This window comes from Canis lupus, chromosome 25, assembly GCF_048164855.1.
Source record: "Canis lupus baileyi chromosome 25, mCanLup2.hap1, whole genome shotgun sequence".
Classification (NCBI taxonomy): domain Eukaryota; kingdom Metazoa; phylum Chordata; class Mammalia; order Carnivora; family Canidae; genus Canis; species Canis lupus.
In genome coordinates this window covers 6,522,939-6,550,936 of record NC_132862.1, presented here as the reverse complement: position 1 = coordinate 6,550,936, position 27,998 = coordinate 6,522,939, and the positions used below count along the sequence as shown (strand labels likewise).

Genomic DNA, 27,998 nt, shown 5'->3' with positions numbered 1-27,998 from the left:
CCCCTATTTCGTTTCCCAGAGTTAGGAGTCTTCCATGTTCTGTCTCCCTTTCTGATATTTCCCACTTATTTTTTCTCCTTTCCCCTTTATTCCCTTTCACTATTATTTATATTCCCCAAAGGAATGAAACCATATAATGTTTGTCCTTCTCCCATTGACTTATTTCACTCAGTCATCAATATTTTTAAAAATTCACCAGGTAAGTCCAATGGTGCAACTAAATTTGAGAATTATCAAAATAGAGAAAGGAGACAAAGGGCTATAACCAAATAATGCCAGGTCTTGACAGTTTTTATATGAGTTCTTTCTAATCTTTGCACCAATCAGGTATTTTTGAAGACTACCAGAACTATTTACAAGAATAGAAAAAATAAAAGCTTGCTTATTATTTTTTAGAAGTCATCAAACCAACTGATACCAAAACCTGAGAAAGTACCCACAAAAGAAAGTTGTGACCAAGATAATTTATTAATAATGAAATAGGCAAAGCAAATTACTAGCAAATGGAATCTATTAGTGCATTCAAAGCATACTGTGCTATGACCAAGTAAAATTTATCCCAGGGATTTAAAGTTTTCCTTATATGAGGAATTCTACTAATACAACTCATCATATTAATATGACAAAGATGAAAAATTTATTTTATTTTATTTTATTTTATTTTATTTTATTTTATTTTATTTTATTTTTATTTTTTTTAATTTATTTTTTATTGGTGTTCAATTTACTAACATACAGAATAACCCCCAGTGCCCGTCACCCATTCACTCCCACCCCCCGCCCTCCTCCCCTTCCACCACCCCTAGTTCGTTTCCCAGAGTTAGCAGTCTTTACGTTCTGTCTCCCTTTCTGATATTCTAATCAATGCAATGTTAAGACACTTGATAAAATTCAACAGAAATGTCTGATTTAAAAAATCCTTAGTAAAAAAAAAAATCCTTAGTAAAATAGGACTAGAAAGAGCCTTCCATGTCATAATTTAAAAATTTATCTAAATTAAAGGAATTATAATGCATACTATGTGTTAGATATTGTTTGTTCTACATGTGCTTTAAGTAGTAATTGTTCTAAACTTCAAAATAATATATGGGGTAGGCAATCTTTCTTTTAACCTCACAGAAAGAGTCAGTGATTGGCCCAGCTTCACACAGTAAATGAACAGTGAATCTTAAATTAATACCTGGGAAATCAGATTCCAGAAGCTTCACTGTCAACTACTCCCACATTTTCAGGGTTTTGACTGCCCTACAAGTTATTAGCCAAAGCATATGATGAATTAAAGGAGTGGTGTATTGGTAAGTGTTTAACAGATATCTGAGAGGGGCTCTGATCTGTAGCATTTGCCAATTTCTATAGTGTAAATACTCCCACCATGACCTATTTCAAGCTAGAAATGTGACATCACTAAACATGCTTTAGGAAAATATGTTCATTAGGTTACTATAATTTTTGCAAACATACAGACATAACAGATGTAAATAATCTTGATAGCATAGATAATATTAAGAGAGTGAAAAAACTTAGGAAGTAACAAATTTTTAGCATTACCTCTGTTTTTAAATATAATTTATTTAGTAGTAAGCTTATATAAATTTGACAACTAGTTCTTAAACTTTCTGAAAACTTAATGGCTCTTGAGAGCTGGTACCAAATGGCTCCAGTACACCACTGGAATGAAAAGGAAAGGGAAGAATTATAATTTGCAGAAGATATTTCCAGGAGTAGAGTGAATTTCTCCTCTCTTTATGTTTCTGCCTCAACCTATAGGGAGGCCATAATTTCTACCTATATTTCTCCCATTAAGGGGGAGTAATGTTACAGGAAACTCTTTCATCCCACTGTTCATCTTTACTCTAGAAATAAATATCCCTCAGCTTGGCACTGGTTACATATATTATGGTACATGCACAAAATGGGACAATCTTTTGGAAATTGAATCTTACCTCATTCTGTTGCTATGGCTGGAAATGGTCTTTTTGTCACCAAATCACTGTAATAGGTAAGAAAGACAATCTCATGAAGCCTGAGGATGAGCTAGCCCAGGGAGAGAACATCTGATATTGGGGTTCTCTCTGGAAAAGATGGTGCCCTGTAAATTTATATAACTTCTCACATATAATCTCTCAAATTATTCCAAATCAATTCTACTCAGATAAAACTTCTTTACCCATTTATAGTAATTTATAGTTTACAAAGCACATTCACATACATTATCCCATTTAACTCTCACAAAAATCCTGTGAAGTAGATACTACCTCCATTTTACAGATCAGGAAACTGAGACTCAGAGAGCTAAAGTAACTTGCTTCACATCATACAGCTATTAAATGAAACCAATGAAACTCAGACCAGATCTTTAAAGTCCTTAGAAGGGACGCCTGGGTGGCTTAGCGGTTGAGCATCTGCCTTTGACAGAGAGCGTGATCCCGGCCCCGGGAACGAGTCCCGCATGGGTTTCCCTGCAAGGAGCCTGCTTCTCCCTCTGCATGTGTCTCTGCCTCTCTCTCTTTCTGTGTGTCTCTCATGAATAAGTAAATAAAATCTTTTAAAAAAAAGTCCTCAAAATACCTTTCCACCATACCAAGGTGGCTAGGGCAGAGATGTTATTACCTCTTGCAAGTTACACCATTAATTAATGTTCCATTTAGTCAAGAATACACATGCACTCACTGTTCTGACCCACATTTCCTTATAGTTATATTCCTCATTCTTTGATTTAATCATGATAGAGAACAATTTATTGTGTGTATGTGTGTGGCACGGAAATCCCTTTGAAATTTGAATACATTTATGAACCATTTTAGCCTTGTCCCTCAAGCTGAATATTCATGAGAATTCATGAGCTTTTATCAGGTCTTGCTATCCTTATTTCCTCATTACCTTTAAAGTTTCCAGAAATAAGAAAAGGAACAACTAAAGAAGAAATGGATTGGAGACATGAAAGAAAGTATAAGAACTAAATAAGCACATTTTGCATTTTAAAAAATTGAATGTGTATAATACCCTTGGCTGACAGGCTGATCAGATCATCCCTGAAACAAAGAATTATATACTAATGAGGGGGTTGAATCAGAACCCTGAAAAGAGAGATTTATGAGGTTAAGAAAGAACAATCTGGAAAAATACTCCTATTCAAATACAGCAACCAGCTGTTTGCTCTACAACTCCCACAGGACAGACCAATAGGAATGGAGGTAAGTGCAACAAGAGTATTAAAATAGAGAAAAAGGAATATTTTGATTTTAATGAGGGATTTGAAAGCATCAAAGTGATTGGATGCGCTGTGTCCAAAATTAGGACAGATTCCAGAGCATCAGGTCTTGTTTAAGCTCAAAACAGTCCAAAAGCAAAGAGTGGACTGGAGCCTGCACTTCCTTGTTTGCTTTCTTGTTTAACAACATCAAGACACATCCACTTCTTTAAGTAGAAGACTGGGTGACTTTTTCTGCTTCTTACTCATTTCCACATGCAATTAGTCTTTCATTTTCTCATTTCACCTCTTCCACCACCTTTATGCACCCTATACTGCAGTTACTATTTATCATATAGAAACCCATCCATCTGTTCATTCAGGTATTAGTTGGTGGCTAATATGTACATACTCCACTCCTTCTTGCCTCCATGAATTCACACATTCTGGTTGTTTTCTATGTAATGCCCTTCATCTTTATTGGCATCTAGTGAAATTCTTATTTTTTTGTGATGTGGATCATATGCCACTTCCTTAACATAGTCTTTCCCAATAACTTGCCATTCCCCCTCCCACTTTCTCTTATTGAAAATAGTTTAATTTTGGCAAAGTAAGTTCTTTTTATTCCATTATTAGCTCTCTTTTTCTTTTTTGAGTATAGTTGACACATGATGTTACATGAGTTTCAGGTATACAACATAGTGATTCAACACCTCTATATGTTATGGTATATTCACCACAGGTGTAGCTACCATCTGTCACTGCAACACTATTTTCTCTTTGAGCCATAAGTGCTGTGTACAGTTTATACAAGGCCCTCAAAATAATTGGAAGAATTAAATTGGCTTTATACTCATTCTTGGGAAGAGACCAATACTGAGATATTTAACATTTTATAATGGATTAGCTAAGAAATAAATACTAAATATAACTGACAGACATAATCAGTACACAAATAAAAATTAAAATAGCCAAAACTGGATGTAGTAAAATGTAGATCTATAAATTTTGACCTGGGAAAATGGGACTGGATAAAAATAATGCCCACAAAAGAAAACACATAGTAGCAGAAGCTATTATGTAAAATTTGATTTGGACAAAGACTGGTAACAGAACTGCTTGATAAGTTAAACGTAAATGAATCAGTCTGGATGAAAATAATTTAGTATTTTTATAGTCTTTTTAGTTTTTTATTATTTTTATTTTATTTAAAATCAATTAATTAACAGTGTATTATTAGTTTCAGAGATAGAGTTTAGTGATTCATCAGTTGCACATAACACCCAGTGCTCATTACATCAAGTGCCCTCCTTAGTGCCCGTTACCCCGTTAACAAAATTGGAAATTGGAAATATCGAAAGTAGTATAATAGAAAATTGGTTAAGGGATTGATTCAAGTTAATGGAATTAATTATTAAGAGTAATTTCATATCAATAATTTATATGAATTTGGTGCTGGTATAATTCTGATTTAAATATCTGTATTCATTAACATAGAATCAATCTCAGGACCAAAATAGTGAGGGAAAAATAACTACAGGGACATAATTGTGGGACAAAATTATCTACTGGCTCTCCAACAGAGTAAGCTTTCTTTTAAATATTTTATTTATTTATTCATGAGAATACACAGAGAGGAGAGAGAGTCAGAGACACAGGCAGAGGGAGAAGCAGGCTCCATGCAGGGAGCCTGACATGGGACTCTCTCCCGGGTCTCCAGGATCACACCTTGGCCTGAAGGCGGCGCTAAACCGCTGAGCCACCCAGGCTGCCCAGAGTAAACTTTTGATTAATGATTTTTGAACAAGGAAATGAATATTTAAACTGTAATTTTTGTGAACACTTTGTAATTATGTAATCCACAAAATCTGCTTAAAATTCATATTTGCCAAATTTGTAATATTTAATACACAATTAGATTATTTTAATCCTCTGATAATTTTGCATTACTTTGTGTGCTTCTCCCCTTCTATTTAGCTTTGGAGCATTTCTTTTCTTTTTAAAGATTTTATTTATTTGTTCAACAGAGAGAGAGAGTGCACAAGCAGGGGGAGCAGCAGAGGGAGAAGCAGGCTATCTGCTCAGCATGTGTGGCTTGATCCCAGGACCCTGGGATCATGACAGAAACCAAAGGCAGACGCTTAACCAGCTGGGCCATCTGGGTACCCCTCTTTGGAGCATTACAAAGAGTTTTAAATTCTAATCTATATATGGACCCTTCTGCCTTAATTTCCCACAAGCATATTATGTTGTATTAATCAGGAAATGAGATCATTCAATAGAAGTCCATCATACAGAAAAACATCACAACACTTAATATTTCATTATTTCATGGGTCCATCTGCTTTCCAAAAAAGAAAGAGAGAAACTTGAGGACAAGAGAAAAGAAATATGTTAATCTCTTTCCTTTCATTTAAGAAAGCAACTAGATGTTTCACACTACCACTTAATTATAGTGTATAAAATTTTGAATATATTTCAAAAACTCACAGAAAAACTGGAAGAAAATAGAGTTGAGCTTTGAATGAAGGGGAACTTCTGAACCAAAGGTAATAAGTCACCAGCCCGCTGGCCCACACAGGTGTGTTTTATTCAGCCTATAGTCTTCTCTGAAGGATACCTCACATAAAACTCTAAATTCTAGCTTATCAGGGAAGAACAATCAGAAGGTCTTGCTACACTGTGCCTATTCTCTTTAACAACAAATTGGAATTTTGTGCTGGTCTCTCCTTTACAAGACTCAAGTCGTCCAGTCTCAAGACTCTCCACTGTCATGCCATTGCACTATTTGACCACTGAAGGAATTTGAGCTTAAGGGCATTGTCTAAGTCATACAAGAAATCATGAAGAGAAAGATTTTTACATCAAATGGGAAATTTTGGTATAACAACAAAGAAAGCTACCTTATTTGTTTGTAACAAATAACTGATTTAAAAAAATGCAATTATAAGAGGCACCAACATATTAAATTTATCATGTAAAAAGCTCATCAAAAACACCAAAGCGTTAAGAGATAAAAAGATTAAAATACCATGCTGGGTCTAGAGAAAGAGAAAAAGGAGAAAGAGAGAAATAAAAGGATAAGAACTCTTAACTGATAGAAGTGGAAAAAACATCCAAAAGCATACAAACTCATTAATAATATAACAATGGTTTCAGATCAGATACCATTTCTTTCTTTTTGTAAAAAATATTTCCAAAGTAGAGTTTATTATCATTTCACTTTCTTGACGTTAAAGGAAGACAAATTATCTGAATTTAAAATACACTTCTGAGGGGGGCACTTGACGGGATGAGCACCGGGTGTTATTCTGTATGTTGGCAAATTGAACACCAATAAAAAATAAATTTATTATAAATAAATAAATAAATAAATAAATAAATAAGTAAATAAATAAATAAATAAAATATTAAAAAATAAAAAAATACACTCCTTAGCTGTTTTCAAAACAGAGTATTTTATATGTTTGACTTCTTCTCATAGCAACAATCTTAAATATTAGCTCATGAAATGTCTTTGCAGGACTCCAATGTGACCAGTATGGTTAGAAAATAATGATAAAACCAAGCCACTACCAAATTTTTATAAGAATGTAGTAAGAAAATATGAATCAGTTTTAGAAGTTCAAACACAATGGTGATTTTCAATATACTAACCACTGCCTGCTGTTTAAAACCATTAAAGATGAAATATATCAAAACTTAAATCTTCAAAATATTAAAGAGCTGAGATAGTTACTGTCTTTTGTCGGTTATATATAAAAAATCCATTGCAAATCAAATTTTCTCCCATTAAAAATTCAAAATCGCAAGGTATCTAATTTAATTTTGTGTATCTCCATGCAAAAGGTGAAATTTGGTTATGGTAGTCTAATTTTGTTTTACTATAAGCCACTTTCCCATAAGAATTGATATTTTTATCCATAGATTCTTCATTGCCTATGTCATTACTTCTTTTTATTTTCTGATTCAGAAAGTATGTTCCAATTTTTTTTAAAGCTGCCTGCTTTAGAGCAAATAAAAGTTTATTTTCTTTTAGTTTTAGTGGCATGTAAGTTTTATTTTATTTTTTACATTTTTAAAATTTATTTATTTTTATTATTATTTTTAAAGATTTTATTTATTTATTTATTCATGAGAGACACAGAGAAGGAGAGGGAGAGAGAGGCAGAGACACAGGCAGAGGGAGAAGCAGGCTCCATGCAGGGAGCCTGATGTGGGATTCGATCCTGGGTCTCCAGGATCAGGCCCTGGGCTGAAAGCGGCGCTAAACCACTGAGTCACCCGGGCTGCCCCATTTTTAAAATTTAAATTCAATTTGCCAACATATAGTATAACACTCAGTGCTCATCCATCAAGTGTCCTCCTCAGTGCGAGTCACCCAGTTAACCCATCCCCCCACCCATTTCCCCTTCTGCAACCCTTTATTTGTTTCTCAGAGTTAGGAGTCTCTCATGATTTGTCTCCCTCTCTAATTTTTCCCACTCAGTTCCCTTCCTTTCCCTTAAAATCCCTTTCACTATTTCTTATATTCCACATATGAGTGAAACCATATGATGATTGCCCTTCTCCGATTGACTTATTTCACTCAGCCTAATACCCTTTATTTCCATCCACTTGGGAGCAAATGGTGGATATCCATCTTTTCTGATGGCTGAGTAATATGACATTGTATATATAAATATACCACATCTTCTTTATCCATTCATCTGTCGAAGGACATCGTGACTCCTTCCACAGTCTGGCTATTGTGGATATTGTTGCTATAAACATTGGGGTGCAGGTGTCCCAGCATTCACTACATCTGTATCTTTGGGGTAAAGACCCAGTAGTGCAATTGCTGGGTCATAGGATAGCTCTGTTTTTAACTTCTCAAGGAACCCCCACACTTCTCCAGAGTGGCTGTGCCAGTTTGCATTCTCACCAACAATACAAGAGGTTTCCCCTTTCTCCACATCCTCTCTAACACTTGTTGATTCCTGTCTTAACTCAACATTCTCACTGGTGTGAGGTGGTATCTCATTGTGGTTTTTTTTTTTTAAAGATTTTATTCATTTATTCATGAGAGACACACAGAGAGAGAAAGGGATAGAGACACAGGCAGAGGGAGAAGCAGGCTCCACACAGGGAGCCCAATGCGGGACCTGATCCTGGGACTCCAGGACCACGTCCTGGGCCAAAGGCAGGTGCCAAACTGCTGAGCCACCCAGGGATCCCCTCATTGTGGTTTTGATTTGTATTTCCCTGATGGCAAGTGATGCGGAGCATTTTCTCATGTGCTTGTTGGCCATGTGTGTCTTCTTTGGTGAAATTTCTCTTCATGTCTTCTGCCCATTTCATGATTGCATTGTTTCTTGGTAGATGCCATTTCTGATTCATTAAATTAAAAAGATTTAAGTTATAGCATCAATGCTGATGAAATGGTACTCCATTGTTGGTTGGAAAGCTGTTTGGCAGTTTTAAAAAGTTAATTCCTTTTAATGTAAGGTTCCTTTAAAAATACAGACCTTGGAGTCCAATTATCTGGATTTAAATCCTGGCTTCACCACTTAACAAATGTGTAAACTGAATGACTTAAATGAACATGCCTCAGTGTCTTCTTTTCTAAGATGAGAATAATAGTGATAGTACTTATTGGATTATGAAGATTAAATAAATACTTGTGAAGTTTTTTGAACAGTGCCTGGCACATAGTGCTATTTAAGTCTGCTAAATGTGAATAGATTTAACTATTTAAAAAATTTATTCTAAGGGCAGCCCAGGTGGTTCAGCAGTTTAGTGCCACCTTTGACCCAGGATGTGATCCTGAGACCCAGGATTGGGTTCCACATCGGGCTCCCTGCCTGAAGCCTGCTTCTCCCTCTGCCTGTGTGTCTGCTTCTCTCTCTCTGTCTCATGAATAAATAAATAAAATCTTTAAAAAAAATTTACTCTAAGAAATTACCAATTGAGAAAAAGCTTTATATACAAAATTGTAAATTAGCATTATTTATAATAGCAAAAATAAGAAGCTATAATAGAATAGTTATATCATTGAAAATTAAACTAATGAAATATTATACAGTCATTAAAATTGTTTATGAATTCTGTGAAATAATATTGAAATACATTATAACTTTAAGTGAAACAAAAAGCAAAATGCAAGCCAGTATATTTGGTACTCTCACTACATTAATAAAAAAGAAATTTCCTTTGCATTGATAAAAAATTTGGAGGAAGTTCACCAAAATGTTTAATGGCTGCTTATTGATGATAGAGCTATAAAATATTTTTATTTTTATTTTTTAAAGATTTTATTTATTTGATACAGAGAGAGAGAGTGCACAAGCAGGAGGAGCAACAGGCAGAGGGAGAGAGAGAATCAGACTCCCAACAGAGCAAATATGTAAAAGTAAAGAATGCTGAGTTTTAAATAAATGGAAAGCAGAGAAAAAATTTCCATTTATTTTAAACTCAGCATTTTTTACTTTTACATATTTCTTTATATACATTTTCAAGGTAGAAAGTGACATTATGTGTAATATTATTATTCTGATTTAACTGTTAGAAAGTGCACCAAAGATAACAGACTTCTCATTTACCCATTAACTTTCTTACTCTTAGTGTTTAAATACCCCTCTGAACTGAACATTGTGTAGTACTAGCTTGTTTAATAAATATATGGTTACATATGTATGTAATTAAAATATATTGAGAACATTAAAAAAGGATAAATCAATTTAATAAATATCTAATTTATTCACTCACTCAACAAATATTTATTAAGACCCTGTTATGGGCCAGGCCCTGTTTAAGACACTTGGGAAATAGCAAGTGATCAAGAGTATTGTTCTCATGATGCTCCCATTCCATTGGAACTGAGAAAATAAAGTGAGAATGGCTTTGACTGAAAGAATCTTGAGACATCTAAAAATATATATCTCGGATTTAAAAGGATTTAAGAGGGTGAGACTCATGGTATAATTAACCAAAGTCCAACAAATTTCATAATTTTTATATATATCAACTTCAGACAACCATATTGTGAGATGATTTTCTTAGATGTTAATATTAAGAAACATAAAGATGGACTCATAAACAAATGCAAAAATAGAAAATATTTGAAGTCATTTAATTACATATAAGATATTATAAATTTAATAAATGTCAACCTGACATTGTGAAAATTAACCATTAGGTTCATAGAATTGGTTTTAGGATACTTAGTTTGCTCTCTTGGGGCCATAGTAGAATTAATAACTAAATAGGTATTGGAATATTTTATGGGAATTAAAAGGAATATTGATATCAAATGCCTGGCTAGGTCTAACCTACATCTATTTTGGAGCAATTTATGTTGTCCTAGCCTTAGTAAAAATTGGGATTTATGTTCATCTTTTCTTTACTATGTGAAGACAAACAACAAATTTGTTAAATTATTATAATTTCAATTATGTATCTAGACATTTTTCAAGGTAATTTGGTTTCTTTTCTTTTTCCCTATTATATATCCTACCCTCTCATAGTTGGATCCACTGCAATGTCTCCATTATTTCTATAATTGAGAGACTCTGAACTACACTTCCTATCTAATGATGGTCTGACTGACAGTGTGGGGGCCCTTGCTTGGCATGACAGATCTTTACTGCTAAGGACAAGACAAAAGCACAAGTTCTATTACAGTGAAATTTCTCTGGTATCTACATGAGTGAGAGACAGCACAGATAACCTTATTTTAGATCTTTATTTCAATATTTTTTTCTTAATTCTAGATGGATGTAATATTCATTTATCCTTTCTGCTAAAATACTTAATAGTTATTCACAGTTTCCCCTCTAGAGGAACAATCTAAGCTATATATGGAGAGAGCAAAAAATCAAATAAAGCCAAGAATACATGCCTTATGGTTTGACAATGGCTACTCTTACAAGGGGATTTAAACAATTTTTGAAAAGAGTCCCTAAATCTCCTAAAGTCCCCCATAAACTGCCTCCTGACCCCAAAATACCCTAAAACATATAGAGAAAGCAAGATGAAAAGGTGAACAATTAATCCACAATAGAACGACTAATCCTTAAATATTAAGGGTTTGGCTATTTGTACAAGATTGATTTGTAGGAAACTATACAGACAGACTTTGTGATTGATGAAGGCAAAACTGAGCATTAGATTAGCTTTTTACAGCAGTGTTTGCAGCCATCATTAATGTGAACTACATGTCATTTATATTGTCTTGAAAAATTGCACTGATTGTAAAAATAATCAGAAACACAAAGATAGGGACATGAAATAGTTACATACGAAAGTCCTGGAAAGAACTAAATAATTTGTTAGTCAATGATATAGATAGTATTAAATGAAATAGGCGGTCCTGGATGTCTCAGTTAAGTGTCCGACTCTTGATTTCAGCTCAGGTCATGATTTCAGGGTCCTGGGATTGAGCCTGTGTCAGGCTCCACACTCAGTGGGGAGTCTGCTTGAGCTTCTCTCTCTCTCCCTCTTCCCCTCCTCCTGCTTTCTCTCTCTCTAAAATAAATAAATCTTTTGGAAAAAAAAGAAGTGAAATAGTCATTTCTTGAGATCCAACATCCACATGTGAAACTCACACATATATGGTAAATATGTAGAAAAAGCTTAGGGTTTGGAATTAGATAAGCCAGTACTGAGGCTTTGCCACTTACTAATAGTATTTTGAGATAATCTCTCTGGCTTATCGAATGGCCTAAAGATAAATTTATAATGGAAATAATACACTTAAAGTGACTGATAGACAGTAACTGCTTAGTATATGTTTATTAACTTCTCCTTTACTTTGCTCCCATCTTTTCTTCTTTGTACCTCATATGCTGGAAGAAATCTTTTAAGATCTTGAATCAATATTCCACTGCCATGGAAAATTCCTAGGTAGAAACTATGGTTTCTTTTTCCAGATCAGAAAATCCTTTTGTTTAGCAGATTAAACTCCTGTCCTATCTTTGACTCCTTGACCAATTTCCTTTTAATTTTATTTATTCTATCTATCTTAGAGGAAATGAGAAAAATTGAATCTTTGCGTTATTTACCTTATTTTGAAATATATTAACAAACCTCTTCAAGAACCCTAACCCATTTTTTTCTCAAAGAAGCAGGAAAGAAAAATGCACAGATATATATGAAAACTATTTACACAGGCAAACGGATTGAGAAAAAAACACAAATGGGGAAGGAGGAAGAAAAATAGTGAGGCAGATAAAAGAAAAAAAAGCAGGGAATCCCTGAGTGGCTCAGCACTTTAGCGCCTGCCTTCAGCCTACGGTGGGATCCTGGAGTCCCAGGATCGAATCCCACATCGGGCTCCCTGCATGAAGCCTGCTTCTCCCTCTGCCTGTGTCTCTGCCTCTCTCTTTGTCTCTGTGTCTCTTATGAATAAATAAATCTTTGAAAAAAAAAGAAAAGAAAAAAAGCAGATGAGAAGAAAATGGAAGATAAAGTCAAATAGAAAAATAAAGTGAAAGTTAGAAATAAGAGGAGACAAAAATAGAGTGTGAGAGACATAACTGCAGCAATCCCTCCCATTTCCTTGACTCTCTCCATGGTATAGATTCTCTCAGATGTTCCTCACAATAACCTGTAAGGAACCTGTGCTCTAAAAGGATGCCACTAACAAGACTGTAAGATGCAGAAATGGAGTCTCAGGAAAGAATAAGCAAGAATAAGACTTGTTAAGTAGCAAGACAGGGATAAAGGCAAGACTCTAACTATGGTCTTTTAGTGTCTTCAAACCTCTGTGGATCAAGGCCACTTATACATAAAATATTAAAATCAAAAGAAATTTTCTGGCTCCTGGGATAGTGCTTTTTCTTCTATTCATGGTAAAAGAGGATGGGGAAATGATGAAAAGGGGGGATCTAGAGAGAGGGAGGTGAAGGATATGCTGAAAGCAGAAAGAAGGCTAGAAAAAGAGAGAGAAAAAAAATCCCCAGAAAGATGAAAAGCCAAATAGGAAACAGACTGAGAGACCCACCTAAGCATAATGGCATATGTCTTTGGATGATATTAAACCAATCCCCCAATCTAGGAGTTTAGAATCTTCTCACTTCACCCAGGTGACTCTGAAAATAACTGGTCTGGTCTCTGGGTTCTTTCTGCCTTGTAGACTGGTCACCTCAAACCAGACCAGCCCTCTCATCCAAGTTATCTGCCCCTTAACCAGGGCCAAAAGGGCAGTGGGGCAGACTCAGAGCCTGATGGAAACATGGAGGAGAGACACAGAGAAAGAAGCAACTAGCTGGAAAAGCTAACAAAATAGAGACATGGCTAGACATCTAGAGAAGAAACAGTAAGGCAGAGGTAAACTGAGTCAAGATCGGTGACATTTTATCAATGGCCACTGTCCGCAAGTCCCTGGTGTGATCTGAACACAGGTGATTGCTGAAGGAGGCAGTGAGATTCATCTCTGAGAGATGCCAACTTTCAGCACAGGAGGAGTGAACATATTCACTGACCTTCTCCATGGGCTTCAGTATCTGCAGGTGAGGACATTGGCTGTGCTACTATCGGGTCCATAGTGAGGATGCAGTAAGTTCTGCTGTAAACCAGCTGCTCATTTATGGTGTGACCTCCTGATTCTCTGCTCCTTCTGGTGTTTTCATGTTTCTTGCTCCCTAATGTTAAAAAATCCTCATGCTGTCTCTCTCACACATACATCCTCTCCCTCACAGATGTAGCAGGATATCCAGTTGGCTCTTAACATTAGGGAGGTAGAGGCTACTCCTCACTGGTCACTGAGAGGAGACTAATTGTAACAGATGAAAAATCTATTCTTTCAGTTTGCCTTATTAAGTCTGACCACATGTAAAACCAGTCCTAGGATCCTTGGGGGGACCTGTCCATTGGCAAAGGGCTCTGGAACTTCTGAGTTAGTTTCAGATTTCATAAGCAGAATCTTTTCCCCACCCAAGATTGCTGTTTGGAAGAATTAAGGGTCAGGATGTTTTCATGTTTCCTGCTCCCCTATGTCAGACCAAGAACCCTCATTCCTAAAGGCAGAACCTATCTAGAACTGATCACTCTGACCCTCAGCCCAAGGGGTTCAGGGAGATCTAGTCCAACATGGGACTGCGGGAAATGCAATGAGTAGTTGTTTTCTTTGGAAAAATGTTTGTTCAGAACAATTCCTGAACTGAATCAGCTATCCAGTCACGTTCAAAATATCCTCCTTGTCTCATAAGCTTTTCTTTTTCTTACAGTTGGTTTCTTAGAATTCAAATTCAAACAAGACCCAGAACTTACAAGCAGCACAGGAAAGAGTGGGCCCATGTCAACAAGACTAATTCTGCATATCTCTGCTGGCAGAGGAGAGGTTATAATTTTCTTCCATGCCTTTTTTTTTTCTAAGCCATGGGCTTAGAAATTGCACAGGGCTGAAGCTATAAGAACAGCATTTCGGTCTCTGCTGAGAGGGTGGCCAGAGACTACAGGGCCAATAATGAGATAGTAAATGCATAATTCTGTTGAGTTTGAATGTCCTGGAGTTCCAGATACTGAAGCTAACAGGTTTAATGTGACACCACCTTCCCGGAAGCAGACATTACAAGAATTGTAAAAGAGAGTGGAGTTTACTCCCAACTGCATTTCCTAGAATCCCAGAACTTCTTTTCAGTCTTTTCTAATATTGGGTAGACTCTCTTTTTATGGAAGTGATTTTATTTTATTTTATTTATTTATTTTTTAATTTATTTTTTATTGGTGTTCAATTTACTAACATACAGAATAACCCCCAGTGCCCGTCACCCATTCACTCCCACCCCCCGCCCTCCTCCCCTTCTACCACCCTTAGTTCATTTCCCAGAGTTAGCAGTCTTTACGTTCTGTCTCCCTTTCTGATATTTCCCACACATTTCTTCTCCCTTCCCTTATATTCCCTTTCACTATTATTTATATTCCCCAAATGAATGAGAACATATAATGTTTGTCCTTCTCCGACTGACTTACTTCACTCAGCATAATACCCTCCAGTTCCATCCACGTTGAAGCAAATGGTGGGTATTTGTCATTTCTAATAGCTGAGTAATATTCCATTGTATACATAAACCACATCTTCTTTATCCATTCATCTTTCGTTGGACACCGAGGCTCCTTCCACAGTTTGGCTATCGTGGCCATTGCTGCTATAAACATCGTGGTGCAGGTGTCCCGGCGTTTCATTGCATTTGTATCTTTGGGGTAAATCCCCAACAGTGCAATTGCTGGGTCGTAGGGCAGGAATATGAACTGGTGCAGCCACTCTGGAAAACTGTGTGGAGGTTCCTCAAACAGTTGGAAGTGATTTTAGATAAATCAAGGTGCTTCACTAAATCGTCTCTTCTTTCTTCCACACTTTTTTTCTGAAAGGCCCTTACTCTCCAAAGCTTGACAAGGGAGCATGAAGAATTGATTTGTTTGTATTTTCTGTTTTTCTGCTTAGAGTGGTTTGAAGTCTGTGGTACCCTTTGTCTTCCAATTATGCTGAGGCGTGTGTTTTATGAGTTTTATTTCTTCTTTTTGACCTATACTGTTTTTAAAGTATTTGTGGAGAGATTCGGTTTTAGGTAGCTATTGTTATCCTTGATGAGCCAGAATCCAGATATTTTGGTTTCTGTTTTTGCTACTAAAAATCCTTCTTTTGGTCTAATATCTCTTGTCAATAATATCTTTTTCTGTGGCTATTCTAAGACCTTCTTTTTGTATTCAGTATTTTGAAATTTTATTACCTTTTTAATTTTTATTTATCTTGTTGGAGATTTGTTATCCCTTCTAAATTTAAGATAAAACTTCTTCATTAACTTGGGAAAAATCATTCAGCCATTATCTTTTTAAATATCACTTCTTCATTCTTTCTGGTATATTCGTTTGTTTTTTTAAGTTTTATTGATTTGTTTGAGTGGGGGAGGGGCAGAGGGAGAGGGAAAGAGAGTCTCAAGCTGACTCCAACTGAATTTGGAGCCTGACTCAGGACTTGATCCCTGACCTGAGATCACAACCTGAGATGAAACCAAGAGTCTGACGCTTAACTGATTGAGCCACCCAGGCGCCTCTATTAGTTTTTATCATTCTATTTGCCACTTAACTCTATTTTGTTTTAGTTTATCTTACTGTCTCTGAGCTGTGTTCTGGGTAATTCTTTAGCTCCACATCTCGTAAGTTTTCTAATTGTTTCTTCTTTGATGTGTAAGGTACTGTTGAAATGTCTAAGTTTTTTTATTTCAAAAACTATTTTGCAGTTCTGTATCTTATTTTTTTCTGCCAATATATCTGCTTCACTGATAGTATCTTGTTCCTTTCTCATGTTTTCAACTTTAGATTTTATTTCTTTGGACATCTTAAACACACTTACATTGTATTAATAAGCCAAAAATTCCATTGTCTGGAAATACTAAGGTGTCACTAGTGATATTTTTTTGTTTCTGGTATTTGTTGCTCAGAATGGTAGCTTTGTAATTTTGGATTATCAGCACATATTTAGCTGGACTTCACATAAGGAAATCTTGTGCAGTCTATTTTGTGAGAGGATTTATGTTTGTATCTATCAAGTATTCCAGAAACGTACAAACTCAGAATCATCTTATAATTATTTAGTTTAGAATTATTATTCTGGGGCCATGCACAAAGTATAAATTCATGAGTGAAGGTTTGTGATCATAAATTTTCAAGGGCTATTTTTTCCCCCAGAATTCGGGCTAACATAAACAGATATCCATGTTGTTTTCCTCTGCCAATGGAAAGATTATTTCCCTGTCCATTCTTTTACTGAGTGTATAGACCTTTGAGGATACAAGCTTTAGTCAAGATTTCATTTCTAACTTCCTAAATTGTGTAGGTAAAGAGTTTGCTTCCTGTTCTGAAGTCTGTTTACTGAGATCCACAAACATTCCTGAAAAACATGATCTTAGTGACTGATTGTCATTCTGTTTTCCAGCTTATTTATTTTTGCCCACTGTTTTATTTTCTTGAAAGTTCAGCAAGCATTTGATAGGATTTAAAACATACTTTATATAGCATTGTTAGGTTTTATAATTGTATATATGGGAAGGGATGGAAAGGTGGTTGAGACATGGAAATTCTTCCTAAAATCTTTTTATATATTGGGATATCGTTTATATTCAGTGAAATTTACCCTTTTTAGTGCAGTTCTATTTGACAAATATATATAGTAATGTAATCATCACTGCATTCAGGGTACGTAGCCCCACATTCCCTCATTTATCATCTCAAAATACTCCCTCATGGCCCTATGTAGCTAATTTATTCAACTCTTCCATCTACCCCAAAACCTTGGTAATCACTGAACTGTTTTCTGTACCTATAGTTTTGCCATCTCCAGAAGGTACATTTAAGTGGAATTATATAGTATGCAGCCTTTTGGGTTTGCCTTCTTTTATTTAGCATAATGTATTTCAGATTCACCTATGTTATGTATACCAGTAGTTTGTTCCTTTTTATTTTTGAGTAGTAGTATTTCACTATATAGATGTACCACAGTTTTTTATCCATTAATCATTTGGAGGTATTCACTATCACTCAAAATGTCAGTTGTTGGTGATTATGAGTAAAGCTGCTATAAATAATATCTGCATACAAATTTTTGTGTGAATGTTAAGTTTTCAATGTTCCTGAGTGGAAACCTTGGAGTAAGATTTTTAGGTGGTATATTGTTTAAATTTATGAGACATTGACAAATTATTTTACAAGAGGTTATATATACCATTTTGCATTCTCACTAGCAACATAAGAGAAATATGAGAGTTCCACTTGCATTATTTCTTTGTCAGCACTAGGTATTTTCAGATTTTTATCATACTCTATAATTATAATAAATGTGTAGTGTGGTTAAATTGTGATTTTACTTGCATTTTCATAAAGACTAATGATGAGCATTTTTCTTGTGCATATTTGCCACCCATATATTTTCTCTGGCAAAATATCAACTATTTTGCATATTTAAACAATTGGTTTGTTTTCTTTATTTATTTTGAGCATTACTGATGCATTTTGGATACAAGTCATTTCTCAGATATGTGATTTTCAAATGTTTCTCCCAGTCTGTGTTTGTTGTTTTTTTCATTCTCTTAATAGTGACTTTCAAAGAGCAAAATTTTTATATTTTGATGAAGTCCAATTTACTAAGTTTTTTCTTTTATGCTTTGAGTGTCATAGTTAAGAAAACTTTGCCGAAAGAGGTAAAGGATCTATACCCTAAAAACTACAGAACACTTCTGAAAGAAATTGAGGAAGACACAAAGAGATGGAAAAATATTCCATGCTCCTGGATTGGAAGAATTAATATTGTGAAAATGTCAATGCTACCCAGGGCAATTCACACATTCAGTGCAATCCCTATCAAAATACCATGGGCTTTCTTCACAGTGTTGGAACAAATAATCTTAAGATTTGTGTGGAATCAGAAAAGACCCTAAATAGTCAGGGGAATATTGAAAAAGAAAACCAGAGCTGGGGGCATCACAATGCCAGATTTCAAGTTGTACTCCAAAGCTGTGATCATCAAGACAGTGTGGTACTGGCACAAAAACAGACACATAGATCAATGGAACAGAATAGAGAACCCAGAAATGGGCCCTCAACTCCATGGTCAACTAATATTCGACAAAGCAGGAAAGACTATCCACTGGAAAAAGGACAGTCTCTTCAATAAACGGTGCTGGGAACATTGGACATCCACCTGCAGAAGAATGAAACTAGACCATTCTCTTACACCATACACAAAGATAAACTCAAAATGGATGAAAGATCTACATGTGATACAGGAATCCATCAAAATCCTAGAGGAAAACATAGGCAACACCCTTTTTTGAACTTGGCCACAGCAACTTCTTGCAAGACACACCCATGAAGGCAAGGGAAACAAAAGCAAAAATGAATTATTGGGACTTCATCAAGATAAAAAGCTTCTGCACAGCCAAAGAAACAGTCAACAAAACTAAAAGACAACCTACAGAATGGGAGAATATATTTGCAAATGACATTATCAGAGAAAGGGCTAGTATCCAAGATCTAGAAAGAACTTATTAATCTCAACACCAAAGAAACAAACAATCCAATCATGAAATGGGCAAAAGACATGAACAGAAATTTCACAGAGGAAGACATCCACATGGCCAACAAGCACATGAAAAAATGCTCCGCATTACTTGCCATCAGGGAAATACAAATCAAAACCACAATGAGATACCACCTCACACCAGTGAGAATGGGGAAAATTAACAAGACAGGAAACAACAAATGTTGGAGAGGATGTGGAGAAAGGGGAACCCTCTTGCACTGTTGGTGGGAATGTGAACCGGTGTAGCCACTCTGGAAAACTGTGTGGAGGTTCCTCAAAGAGTTAAACATAGAACTGCCCTATGACCCAGCAATTGCACTACTGGGGATTTACCCCAAAGATACAGATGCAGTGAAATGCCGGGACACCTGCACCCCAGTGTTTATAGCAGCAATGTCCACAATAGCCAAACTGTGGAAGGAGCCTTGGTGTCCATTGAAAGATGAATGGATAAAGAAGATGTGGTCTATTTATACAATGGAATATTACTCAGCCATTAGAGATGACAAATACCCAGCATTTGCTTCAACATGGATGGAACTGGAAGGTACTATGCTGAGTGAAGTAAGTCAATTGGAACAGGACAAACATTATATGGTCTCATTCACTTGGGGAATATAAAAAATAGTGAAAGGGAATAAAGGGGAAAGGAGAGAAAATGAGTGGGAAATATCAAGCGAGGGTGACAGAACATGAGAGACACCTAACTCTAGGAAACGAACAAGGAGTAGTGGAAAGGGAGGTGGGAGGGGGGTTGGGGTGACTGGGTGACAGGCACTGAGGGGGGCACTTGATGGGATGAGCACTGGGTGTTATGATATATGTTGGCATTTTGAACTCCAACAAAAAATATATACAAAAAAGTAAAAAAAAAAGAAAACTTTGCCAAGACAAAGGTTATAAAGATTTTTACCTATGTTTTCTTCTGGAAGTTTGATCATTTTACATGATACCTGAGGCCTATGATCCATTTCGAGTTAATTTTTTTTATAGGGTACATGATATGGGTTGATGTTTGTTTTGCATATGTATGTTCAATTTTCTCAGTGTCATTTCTTAAAAAGATCATATTTTATTTATTGAATTTACTTTGAGTCTTGTTGAAAATAAGTTGGCTATACATATGAGGATCTATTTCAAAACTCTATTCTATCCCACAGGTTTATAGGTCTATCCTTTTGCCAATACCATGTATTTTTTGTTATTGTAGCTTTATAGTGAATCTTGAAATCAGGTAATGTGAGTCCTCCAACTTTGTTATTGATGTTCTTTTAAATTAATTGACTATTTTTAAGAGCAGTTTTAGGTTTACAGCAAAATGGACATAAAATATAAACAATTCCCATATATCCTCTAACACTTTACCCCACCCACTCAGCTTCCTCTATTGTGAATATTTTGCATTAGTATGGTGCATTTGTTATAACTGATAAGCCAGTATCAATATGTTATAACTAAAAGCCATTGTTTACATTAGGATTCATTGTGTGTGTCTACATCCTGTAGGTTTTGAAAAATGTATAATGGCATGTATCTACTATCATAGCATCATATGGTATAGCTTCAGTGTCCTATAAAACACCTGTGTTCCACCTATTTCTGCCTCCCTCTCTCCCTCTGTACTCCTGGCAACAACTGATTTTTAAAAAATTATCTCCATAGTTTTGTCTTTTCTAGAGTATCATATAGTTGGAATCATGCACTATATGCCCTTTTCAGATTGGCTTATTTCACTTACCAATATGCATTTAAGAATCCTCTATGTCTTTTTGTGGCTTGATAGCTCATTTCTTTTTATCATTATATGGATGTACTAGAGTTTGTTTATCCATTCACCTATTGAAAGACATCTTGCTTGCTTCTAAGTTTGAGCAATTATGAATAAAGCTGCTGTAAACATTTGTCTACAGCTTAGATCTCGTTTGGGTAAATACCAAGGAGTATAACTGCTGAATCATATGGAAGGAGTATGTTTAGGTTTGTAAGAAATTGCTAAGCTTTTTAAAAAATATTTTTATTTATTTAACACAGAGAGAAAGAGAGCTAGAGAGCAGAAGCAGGAGGAACAGCAGAGGGAGGAGGAGAAGCTGAGCAGGCAGCCCATCGTGGGGCTCTATCCCAGGACCCTAAGAATATGACCTGAGCCAAAGCAGACGCTTAACCAACTGACCCACCCAGGCACCCCACTAAACTGTCCTTTAAAGTGACCATATCATTTTGCATTCTACTAGCAATGAATTAGAGTTCCTGTTGTTTCATATCCTCATCAACGTTTGGTATTGTCAGTGTTTTGGATTTTAACCATTTTAATGGATGTGTAGTGGCATTTCGTTGTTTTAATCTGTAGTGCCCTAATGACATATGACATTGGGCATCTTTTATATTTGCCATCTGTATCTTCTTTGATAAGGTATCTGTTCAGATCTTTTGCCTATTTTAAAAATCAGGTTGTTTGTTTTCTTATCGTTGAGTTTTACTAGTTCTTTGTATATTTTAGATACCGGTCCATTATGAGATATGTGTTTTGCAAACATTTTCTCAGTCTGTGGTTTGTTTCATTCTCTGGCCATTGGGTTTTGCATAAGAAAAGTTTTTAATCTTAATGAAATCCAACTTATCCACTTTATTTTATGCATGATGATTTTGTGTTGTATCTAAAAAGCCATTGCCAAGTTTGCATAGAGTTTCTCCGATATTATTTTCTTTTTTTTTAATTTTTATTTATTTATGATAGTCATACAGAGAGAGAGAGAGAGAGAGGCAGAGACACAGGCAGAGGGAGAAGCAGGCTCCATGCACCGGGAGCATGACGTGGGATTCGATCCCGGGTCTCCAGGATCGCGCCCTGGGCCAAAGGCAGGAGCTAAACCGCTGCGCCACCCAGGGATCCCCGATATTATTTTCTAGGAGTTTTATGGTTTTGTGTTTTACATTTAGCTCTATGATCTATTTAGAATTAACTTTTGTGAAGGATGTAAGATCTATGTGTAAATTCTTTCTTTCTCTCTTTTTTTTTTTTGTATGTGTATGTCCTGTTTTTAAAGCACCATTTGCTGAAAAGAATATCCATTCTCCATTGAGTTGCTTTTGCTCCTTTGACTATTGACTATATTTCTGTGAGTCTGTGCTTGGGGATTATGTTCCATTGATCTATTTGTCTGGGTTTTTTTTGGGGGGGGGGCAATATTACACTATCTGGACCAAAGGAGCTTTCTATTGTCTTAAAGATGGCTATTGTCAGTCCTCCAACTTTGTTCTTTTCCTCCAATATTGTATTGGCTGTACTGTGCCTTTCGCCTTTCTGTGCAAACTTCAGAATCAGTTTTCTGTATTCACAAAATAACTTGCTGTGTTCTTTTCAAAGTTGTTTTTGGATATCTTCATTCCTTTGCATTCCCATGTATGTTTTAGAAGCAGATTTCTGATTTCTACAAAAAAAAATCCTTCTAGTTTTTTGAGATTGCATTGAATCTATAGATCAGTCTTGGGAGAAATGACATCTTAACGATGTTTAGTTTTCAATTCCTGAACACAATATTATATATATATATTTTTTTTTCTTTTACTTCTTTCCTTGGCATTTTATAGTTTTTATCATAAAGGCCCTATGTACATTTTATTAGATTTATAATTTAGTATTTCATATCTTTCGGTGCTATTGTAGTTGGCACTTTTTAAGTTTCAATCTTTGTTATTCATAGCTAGTATATAGAGATACAACTGATTTTCTTTATTGACCTTGCTGAACTCACTTATTTTGTAGGTTCTTTGAGATTTTCTCTGTCAACAGCCCTTTAATTTGTGAATAGAGACACTTCACATTTATTGTATTCTAATCTTTACCTTTTCAGAGGTACCAAAATCTGTACCCTCCCTCCTCTCTTTTTTTTTTAAATTGTCCTCTGTCACCACTCCTTTTTTTTTAAATTTTTATTTATTTATGATAGTCACACACAGAGAGAGAGAGAGAGGCAGAGACACAGGCAGAGGGAGAAGCAGGCTCCATGCATTGGGAGCCCGACGTGGGACTCGATCCCGGGTCTCCAGGATCTCGCCCTGGGCCAAAGGCAGGCGCTAAACCGCTGCGCCACCCAGGGTTCCCTCTTTCTTTTTCTGATCTTTACATACAATATTCCTCATATTGGAAATGTGTTTTCTTCATTTTTCTTTGATTAGAGAGTTATTAATTTTATTGAATTTTTAAAGAACCAGGTTTTTATTTAATTGATTTTGTTATTTTCAATTTCATTAGATTATTCTTTTTTTTAAATTGAAGTTCAATTTGCCAACATATGGTATAACACCCAGTGCTCATCCCATCAAGTGCCCTTCTCCATGCCCATCACTCTGTTACCCTATCCCCCCACCCACCTCCCTTTCCATTACCCTTTGGTTTGTTTCCCAGAGTTAGGAGTCTCTTTGTCACCTTCTCTAAATTTTCCCACTAATTTTCCCTCTTTTCCCTTACAATCCCTATCAATATTTCTTATATACCCCATATGAGTGAAACCAATAATCATTAGATTATTCTTTTTTTTTTTTTTTTACAGATCAGTTATTTAATTAGGTCCTTTGTAGGTAGCTCTGAAGAATAGCTTTGATTTTTGACAGAATTTGAAAGTCCATAGCTTTCTGATCAACCTTGTGCTCGTCCATAATCTCATTTGTTTCTCTATGTCAAAGATCTTCCTGGTGTCTGGGTTTATGCAGCTGCTTCTTCTTAAAGTAAGTAATCATCAGTGAGATGTTTTGGAATTTTCACATTACTGTTATCAATTTTGGTGGAGGTTGTAATGACAGATTTCTGATCTGTTTTAAGCAGAGGGACTTGATTGAGGGCCAGAGGCCAGTCACAAGCAGCAAGCCACTGCTCAGCTGCTTCAGGAAAACCACTCTCTTGCCTCTGTGGTGTCCAGTGAGGATGATCAAAATGGTCTTAGAAGTGATGCTAGCTTGCAGTTTTCTCACATGCTGTCTGAAAGGTGTCCCCCCACCCCTCCGCCAGCTCAACAGCTTTTGAGGCACATCTTCAGTAGGATAATAAATACCTAACTAAGCATTTTGTGAAATTTAACCTGTTGGGTACCACCAATTCTTCTCACCACCAACTGGTTTTGTGATAGTATGGAAAACTTTCTCCTTTTTCTTTTCAACCCTGGATTTAGCTGCTGAATACTTCCTCTTGTACATGGCCTTTTTGAAATACACAGCCAATTAGGAATATCTACCAGATCCTACAACTAGGGTTTCAGCTGCAGTGGGGCTTCCCTTCTTTGGCATTTTAGTCTTCAGGTTACCATTCTTAACCTTGCCACCAGCATCAGCCTTCTCAGTTTTACATTTCTTCTCCTTAGTATCTGACTTCTCAGTTTTGTCACCTGCCATCTTGCAAGATGGGAAAGAGCCATTAGATTATTTTTTTATCATCTTTATTTTCTTCTTTCTGTTTGCTTTGAATTTAATTTGCTCTTCTTTTCCAATTTCTTAAGACAAGAGCTTAGAGTATTAAGTTAGACCTTTCTTATTTTCTAATATAAACATTTATTGCTATAACTTTACCTAAAAGCACTGCTTGGCTCACAATAAGCACTGCTTATATCTTACAAATTTTGATATGTTGATTTTATTTTTTTGTTCAATTCGAAATAGTTTCTTCTGATCTCTTCTACAACTCGTGGATCATCTAGAATTATGTTTATTTTTTTTAAAGATTTTATTTATTGATTCATGAGAGACACAGATTGAGAGAGAGAGAGAGAGAGGCAGAGACACAGGGAGAGGGAGAAGCAGGCTCCATGCAGAGAGTCTGATGTGGGACTTGGTCCTGAGACTCCAGGATCACGCCCTGAGCCAAAGGATTGACGCTCTAGAATTGTGTTTTTAAAAATGCTTAGATATTTGGGGATTTTCAGGATATCTTTGTAATTTCTTTTTTTAAAAGATTTTATTTATCTATTTGAGAGAGAGAAAGAGATTGAGCACCACATGGCAGGGTGAGGAACAGAGGGAGAAGGAGAAGCAGGCTCCCTACTGAGGAGGAAGCCTGACATGTGGCTCCATCCCAGGAACCCAACATTATGACCTGACCTGAAGGTAGACATTTAACCAACTGAACCACCCCAGGTGCCCATCTGTTATTGATTTCTAATATAATTTTGTTATGACCAGATAACATAACTTGAATAATTTCAATTCTTTAAAATTCCTTATTTATTGCCCAGAGTAAGATCCATCTTGGTGAATTCCCCATGTGCATCTGGATAGTACAAGTGTTCCGCCATTGTTGGGTTCAGTGGTCCATAAATGTCAATTTGGTTAATATGATTGATAGTGTTATTCAGATTTATTACTTTTTTCTTTTTAAATTCAAGATTAATATTAATTTTAGATGTACAATATAATGATTTGACAATTCTATAGGTTAAACAGTGCTCATCATGATAAGCGTACTTGGACTTTCCTTCACCTATTCCACCCATCTAGCCACCCATCTCCCCTCCAGCAACCACCAGTTTGTTCTCTATATTTAAGAGTCTGGGGGTTTTGTTTGCTTTTTTTCTCTGTTCATTTGTTTGGTTTCTTAAATTCCACGTATGAATGGCATCATATGGTATTTGTCTTTCTCTGGCTGACTTGTTTCAATTAGCATAGTATAGATAGTATTATACCCTCTAGATCCATCCATGCTGCAAATGGCAAGATTCCATTCTATTTAATGGCTAATATTCCATTGTATGTATATATGTCTGTACATATATACACCACACCTTCATCCTTTCATCTATCGATGGACACTTGGGCTGCTTCCACATCTTGGCTATTGTAAACAATGCTGCAATAAATAGAGGTGCCTATATCTTTTGAAGTAAGTGTTTCCATCTTCCACTATTGGAATTACTGGATCATGTGGTAGTTCTATTTTTAATTTTTGAAGGACCTCCATACTGTTTTCCACAGTGACTACACCAGCTTGTATTCAAACAGTGCAAGAGAGTGCCTTTTTCTCCACATCCTCATCAACACTTATTATTTGTTTTCATTTTAGCCATTCTGCTGACATGTGTATGGTGATACCTCATTGTGGTTTTAGTTTGCATTTCTCTGATGATTAGTGATGTTGAGCATCTTTTCATGAGTCTGTTGGCCATCTCTGTCTTCTTTGGAAAAAACATCTATTCATGGATTATTTGGGTGTTTTGGTGTTGAGTTGTATAAGTTCTTTATATATTTTGGATATTAACCTTTTATCAGATACATTATTTGCAAATATCTTCTCCTATGCAGTAGGTTGGCTTTTTGATTTGTTGATTTCCTTCACCTCACAAAAGCTTTTTATTTTTGTGAAGTCCCAATAGTTTAATTTTGCTTTTGTTTCCCTTCAGGAGGCATATCTACAAAAATGGCTCTACAGCTAATGTCAAAGAGATTACTCCCTATGTTTTCTTCTAGGAATTTCATGGCTTCAGGTCTCACACTTATGTCTTTGATCCATTTTGAGTTTATTTTTGTGTGCTGAAAGAAGGGGGCCCAGTTTCTTTTTCTTTTCTTTTGTATATAGCCGTTGTTTTGCTAACACCATTTGTTGAAGAGACTGTCTTTTCCCCATTGTATATTCTTGCCTCCTTTGTTGTAGATTAATTGGCCATACAAGGGTAGGTTTATTTCTGGACCCTCTATTCTATTTCATTGATCTTTTTAAGTCTATTTTTGTGCCCGTATTATATTCTTTTGATTACTACAGCATTGTAGTATATCTTGAAATCTAGGAATGTGAAACCTCCAGTTTTGCTTTTTCAAGATTGCTTTGGCCATTCAGTCTTTTGTGGTTCCATGCAAATTGTAGGATTGTTTGTTCTAGTTTTGAGAAAAATGCTGATGGTATTTTGATAGGGATTGCATTAAATCTGTGGATTGCTTTGAGAAGTATAGACATTTTCACAATATTTGTTCTTCCATTTCATGAACATGGAATGTCTTTCCACTTCTCTTTGTGTCATCTTCAATTTCTTTCATCAGTGTTTTATATTTTTCAATGTGCAGGTCCTTCACCTCCTTGGTTAAATTTATTCCTAGGTTTGTTTGTATGTATGTATGTATGTATGTATGTATGTATGTATTGGTATACTTGTTCATTGGGATTGTTTTCTTATTTCCTTTTCTGCTACTTCATTATTAATGTATAGAAATGCAATAGATTTCTCTATATTGATTTTGTATCTAGCAACTTTACTGAATTTATTAGTTCTAGGAGTCTTTTGATGGAGTCTTTAGGGTTTTCTATATAGAGTATCATGTCATCTGCAAATACTGAAAGTTTTACTTCTTCCTAACCAAATTGGATGCTTTCTGTTTCTTCTCCCTGTCTGACTGCCATGGCTAGGAGTTTTCATATGGTGCTGAATATAAATGGTGATAAAGGACATCCTTGTCTTCTTCCTGATCTTAGGAGAAAAGCTCTGGTTTTCCCCACTGAGTATGATATTTGCTGTGGGCTTTTCATGTATGGCCTTTATTATGCTGAAGTATGTTCCCTCTAAACTTACTTTGTTGAGGGTTTTTATCATGAATGTATGTTGTACTTTGTCAAATGCTTTTTCTGAATCCACTGAAATGGTCATATGGGGGCAGCCCTGGTGGTTCAGTGTTTTAGCACTGCCTTCAGCCCAGGGTGTGATCCTGGAGACCTGGGATAGAGTCCCACGTTGGGCTCCCTGCATGGAGCCTGCTTCTCCCTCTGCCTGTGCCTCTGTC

The 27,998-nt window shown here is 35.8% G+C and overlaps 1 long non-coding RNA gene and 1 pseudogene across 1 annotated transcript in view; both read right to left on the bottom strand.

Moving 5' to 3' along the window:
- Window positions 1-820: 820 nt before the first annotated feature.
- LOC140617179 (uncharacterized) overlaps window positions 821-27,998 on the bottom strand; it is a 38,740-nt gene continuing 11,562 nt past the window's right edge. Inside the window, exons 2-3 of the long non-coding RNA XR_012017392.1 lie at window positions 1,944-1,990; window positions 821-1,668 (exon numbers count right to left, since the gene is read on the bottom strand). This is a non-coding gene — a long non-coding RNA (uncharacterized lncRNA). The remainder of the gene's footprint in view (window positions 1,669-1,943; window positions 1,991-27,998) is intronic.
- On the bottom strand, window positions 23,811-24,632 carry LOC140616907 (large ribosomal subunit protein eL6 pseudogene; annotated as a pseudogene).